This window comes from Eulemur rufifrons, chromosome 1 (assembly GCF_041146395.1).
Source record: "Eulemur rufifrons isolate Redbay chromosome 1, OSU_ERuf_1, whole genome shotgun sequence".
Lineage (NCBI taxonomy): Eukaryota > Metazoa > Chordata > Mammalia > Primates > Lemuridae > Eulemur > Eulemur rufifrons.
Window position 1 is genome coordinate 63,935,545 of NC_090983.1, and position 6,199 is coordinate 63,941,743.

Consider the following 6,199-nt stretch of genomic DNA (forward strand, 5'->3'; position numbering starts at 1 on the left):
TTCGTGTCACGTGTATCACCCTCCCCCACCCCTTGCGTTTTCAGAACCAGATTGTGTGCACATATCCATCCTCCAAGTGTTTCAGGGGAAGGTACCCCCAAGCCTGATTTGTCTATGACAATTATGTTGATCCCCTTCCCCTTGCCAGCAATTGGTTTAGAAATAGCCACATGACCCAGTTCTGGCCAGGGAGGTTTGATGAGCAGTCCGATGGGGGCTTCTGTGAAAGGTGTCCTTGCTTCTAGAAAGAGACACAGAAAGAGATGGTTCATTTGATTCCTTTTGACATTTTTATGACTAAAACCACTGTAGCCTTCCTGTTCCCATGGAGGGAACCAGCCTGGGAATAAAGCTGACACATTAACAATGTCTGAGTGGTGAGGTGGAAAGGACTGGGGCCCCTTTTGGCATAATTGAGCCATTGATCATACCACTTGGAGCCCACCCAAGCTCCAGACTTCTTATGTAGGGTAATAAATTTTCTCATTATTCAAATAAATTTGAGTTGGGGATCTCTTTTAATTGCAGCCAAATACCAATGAAATGATTCAAAGATGTGTTATAAATAGGCCTTATTCTACTGAGAATTATTATCGTGGTATATAAAAATAGGCTCTGTTCTACCGAGAAGTATAATACTAGGCTTAATATAATCGTACAACAGTCAAAGCTGGAAGAGCAAATTATTATTATTAGGTTATTAAGTATGAAATGTCCAATTTCCTTAAGTACTAAGTTTGATGGTTGATATCTCTGACACTTGACTTTGACACTTCTTGTTTTATTTTTATTGTGAAGATACATCCTTAGTCTTTCCAATTCACATTTTGGTGTGTGATTATCTTTCAAAATTTTTTTAGAGTAATTTTTGAGAAACCAAGGATAAGTCAAAAATTCATGTAATTTTCAAATATGAGTTCCATCATGGAAGCAATGCAGTGTAGACAGCTTGAAATATCAACGAAGTGTTTGTGAAGGATGTGGCTAATGAATGCACAGTACCTCGATGTTTTGAGAGGTTCCTTTCTGGTGATTTTAATCTTGAAAATGAGCCATGTGGGCGACCTGAAACTAAGGTGGTGATGAACTGAAGTGGAAGTGAATCTATCTCAACCTACACATGAATTAGCACCAAGTTTGATGTTACTGTTCCAACATTGGACCATTTGAAACAAATCAGTAAGATAAAGAAACCAGATAGTTACCAAATGAATTAAATGAGCATTAGAAGAGAAATCATCTCGAAGCTTGCCTTTTTTTGCTGTCACAACATAAAGGTGAACTGTTTCTACACCATATTGGTACATGTGAGGAAAAATGGATTCTTTTTGACAATTGCAAGCATTCAGCACAAGGGTTGGATAAAGATGAAGTGCCAGAACACAATCCCAAACTGAATATTCATCAAAAAAAGCTAGTGGTGTCTGCCTGGAGGTCCGGCGCTGGTATTGTCCACTAGAACTTCATGAAACCTGGTCAATTACAGTGGATGTCTACTATAACCAATTGAATGAAATGATGAGGATGCTTGTGATTAAGCAGCCAAGATTGTTTAATAGAGACAGGCCAATCATCTTGCAAGACAATGCTCAACCATATGTTGCACAAACAAGGCTGCTCAAACTACAGAAGCTGGACTTGGAAACTCTCTGTCTGTATTCACCAGACCTTGAACTAACTGACTACCACTTCTTCCAGGCTTTGGACAGCTTCTTGCAAGGAACAATATTCAATTCTCAACAAGCTGTGGAAAAGGCCTTTCTCGATTGCATTGCCACTCACTCTCCAGGCTTCTTTGCTGCTGGCATAAATAAGCAACTGTTAAGATGGCAAAACTGTGCGAATAATTTAGGTGCATACTTTGATTAATTCTACTGCTTCTTGTTTGAGATATAACAAACTAAACTTTTGAGTCGAAATCGGACATTTCGTATTTAATGACCTAATACCTTACACTGGCATATACCTTACTTACATGCTCTTGTTGGATGTTTGGTGGCTCATACCATATCCAAAGGAAAATATGACATTTGATTTTTGGAATTTGAAGCAACAGAGAAAACTGACTTTACATTTTAAGTTGCTGAAGTTGCTATCAACAGAGTTGAATAACCTCTAAATTAACTATAAAAATAAAATAACATAAATAAGCTTTAAAATTTTTTATTTATCTCTTATACTGAGGTATTCGTAGACATAAAATCTCTTATACACCAACAATTGTAGGAAAATTGAAAAATATAAACAAATGTAAAAAATAAATTAAAATGTAACACATAGTTCTATTATACACATATAAATACTTTGCATTTCCTTTAAATCTTTTAAAAATACATAAAAATATAAAGATGTAAAATATATAAGTATATAGATAGTCTTGAATCAGGTATCTTTCACTTAATATTTTTTCATGAGCACTTTTCCATGTAATTAGTTTTCAAAATGATGCTTTTAAATGGTTATATAATACTCCATCATCTGGATAGATGTGCCACCATTGTTTTTTGTTTGTTTGTTTTTGCAGGGAGTTTTACTTTTATTTATTATTTATTTCAAAAATTTAGGGGTACAAGTGTTTTGTATCATGCTAAAGGCAGGGCTTTTAGTGTACCCATCACCAGGATAGTGTACATTGTACTCAATAGGTAAATTTGTATCCCTCACTCCCCTCCCAGTCTCCCCCTTCTTAATTTCCAGTGTCCATTACAGCTCTTTATGACCATATATATCCTTTATTTATCTCCAACTTATAAGTGAGAACATGTGGTACCTGTTTTTCCATTCCTGGGATACTTCACTTACATAATGGTCTCCAGTCCCATCCAAGTGGCTGCAAAAGGCATTATTTCATCCTTTTTTATGGCTGAGTAGTACTCCATGGTATATATACACCACATTTTCTTTATCTCCTCATCAGTTCATGGGCACTTAGGTTGAGTCCATATTTTTACAATTGTGAGTTGTGCTGCAATAAACATTCTGGGAAGGAATCTGTTTGATAAGATGGCTTCTTTTCCTTTTGGTAGATAACCAGTATTGGGATTGCTGGATTGAATGGTAGGTCTACTTTTAGTTCTTTGAAGAATCTCCATACTGCTTTCCATAGTGGTTGTACAAATTCACATTCTCACCAAGTGTGTAAGTGTTCCCTTTTCACCACAGCCATGCCAACATCTATTGTTTTTAAATTTTTTAATAATAGAGGTGCTATCATTGTTTATACTCAGTCTCCTTGGTTGACCATCTCATGGGTTTCTTAAGATTTTTATTACAAGGAAATATTAAAACAAATATTTCTGAGTGCAAAGCTTATATTATATCCTTAGGGTAAATTTTAATTTATACTTGTCTGTCTTTGGGCCATCTGTTCTGTTTCATTGATCTTTCTGCTTATTCTAACATTAGTTAGTATCACTTTTTGATAATTACTGTAGCTTTATAATATATGTTAATTTCTAATAGGGCAAGTTGCTACACACAAATTTTCTTTTGAATAATTTTCTTATTCTCATGCTTATTCTTCTAGATAATTTCTTTAAAAATTGGCCCAAACTCCAAAAAAATCTAATTAAACTTTTGATTAAGTGATTTTAAATATCTATATTGGCTTGGTAATAATTAACATCTCTGCAATATTGAATCTTCTTATGCTGTTTCCTCATATATTTCTCCATTTATTTATTTTTTTAATTCAGGAAATGATGGGGGTACAAACATTTCAGTTACATGTAATGCATTTGCCTCACCAAAGCCAGGGCTACAAGCATATCCTTCCCCCATACAGTGCACTCTGCTTCCATTAGTTGTGGGTTTACCACCCTCCATTTCTCCATTTATTAAGGCTTCTTTTATGTCTCTTAGAAATATTTATAGTTTTTTCCTATTCCTTTTTCAGCATTTTTTCTGTTTTTCTTTAAATTTTTTTTTGTTGTTGTTGCTATTGTAAATGTATAGCCAAGATTCTTAAAAGCATATTATTGAAAGCCCTGTCCTTTTAGTGTAAGGCTATTTTTCTGAAGATGTTCACCTTGGCATTTTCTGGTAACAAAATCCACAAACTATGAGGCAAGAATTGTAGCACACTCTGAGTCCCAGTTCTGTCAGTAATGGTAACAATTTATAAAAAGCAAATCTCATCTTATTTTATAAATCTAAGAATAAATATTTAATATGCCTTGAACATATGCCATTTAAAAATTTCAATATTTGCTTTAAAAAAATTAAACCTATACTTTAAAAGAGGTAAATTTTAAAACAGAATTTTTCCTTTTCTTCTTTATGTAACATATACAGCAATATAAGACCAATTGCATATGTGAGCACTTGATGGCTCACATAATTATGTAGAACTAATTAATTCAAAATCTGTTTATCAACAATAGTCTGTAGCTACAGGCATTTTCTCCCAAAGGCATTAACAAAGGCTTATCACCTGCTTTCTTGTTGCAGTGTGTCTCAAAGGCAAATCAATATGAAAAATATAAAAATGCTATTCCCCAAACTAACACTTTCAACAACTTACAAGAACTTTTAGTATCTGATACCAATTAGTTTTCTTAGCTTAAATTAAAACAGTTTTATTTTAGTAGTGAAATGTGTCAAAATACTACGGATTTTAAAGGCATGATAAAGTTTTCCCAAAGAATTTTTTTAAAAAAATGTAGATTATAGACTTAATTTATTTATATATGTGCATACATTTTAAATTATGTTTTTCAGGATAAATAACCATAACAGATGGTTGGGGATAAGAGAATATAAAAGAAAGCTATTATATACTTTATAGATTAAACAATATAATGTATATCACACATACTCACATATAGAACATGCACATGGAAATAAAAGTATCCACATCACGGGCAATATGTTCCTTTGTATAATATTAGCAAAACAGCAGAAGTGAGTGCTGTGTCTTAGTTTTGATAGATTTTCCTGATCAATTAGATTCCCTCAAATGTTATTCCAATTACTACATTTCTAGAAGTTCATCTGATAGAATACTAGGTAAAGTAAAACAGTGTTTTGGGTTAGAGAGCAATATTTATTTATCGTATATAAAAGAAAAACAGAATTTCAGGAATTGAAATTCCCCCTGTTTTTTAAACGATGTGTTTGTCTTTTGGAAAATTAAATGAACTTTCGGGTATCTGAAGCTTGTTTTTATAGTTAGCTTTGCAGGCTGAAAGAAAGGATTAACATCTGTCTGGCCCTTTTGCTTCAGGATGCCTGAAGACTTGACCCTTAGTCTTATCCTCCTTACAACACAACTCAAGGAACTGTTAGGAATTTCCCTTTACCAGATCTAAAATAAATGCAACTGTCACTGCATGCCAAGCCTAGCATCTGTACCTCACTGTTGGTATTGTTTATCAAGAAATGAGTAACCAGTATTGGTGACATGCAGCCACACCAGAGAATGGGTGTGAGTCTTGAACCCCTATGGGGACTGCACGGCTAGCTAGCTATAAAAGCTGACGGTACTCCAGAACTAATGGTGCTATGGTTTGAATATCCTCTCCAAAACTCATGTTGAAATTTAATTGCCATTGTGATGGTATTAAGAGGTGGGACCTTCCAGAGGTGACTAGGTTGTGAGAGCTCTGCCTTCATGAATGGATTAATGTCATTATTGCAAGAGTGGGTTAGATAGTGCAAGAGTGGGTTTAGCTATTTCAGGAATTCTGCCTCCCTTTTCTTTCTGTTTTTTGAGCTCTCACCTTCTGCCGTGTGCTAATGCAGCAAGAAGACCCTCACCAGATGCAGTGCCTTGATCTTTGACTTCCTAGCTATCAGAACTGTGAATAAAATAAACTTCTATTCTTTATAATTTACCCAGTCTGTGGTATTAGATTATAGCAGCAGAAAATGGATCGAGACTTCTGGCTTTCTTGAGCTGAGAGGGTCTGTGTCTCAGACAGCTTAATCTGTTGCTATGACCATGCGTGTCCCAGGGAGCTGGACACTGGGAACTGTGCCTAGGAGTCGTGAAACCTCTACTGTTATTTTGCATACCGTGCTGTTGCTTGTTATGATTCTTTCTTAAAATAAAGTAAATTTGGAGTTGGGTAAAGTCTCATGAGTTTGGAGTTTTGTGTCTCATGTGTTTGATTATTAATCTGAACTCAGACTGAGCAGAGTGCGTGTTACAAAGGCCAATTTTCATAGCAAGAAATTATCCACTGTATTCTGCCTTAAT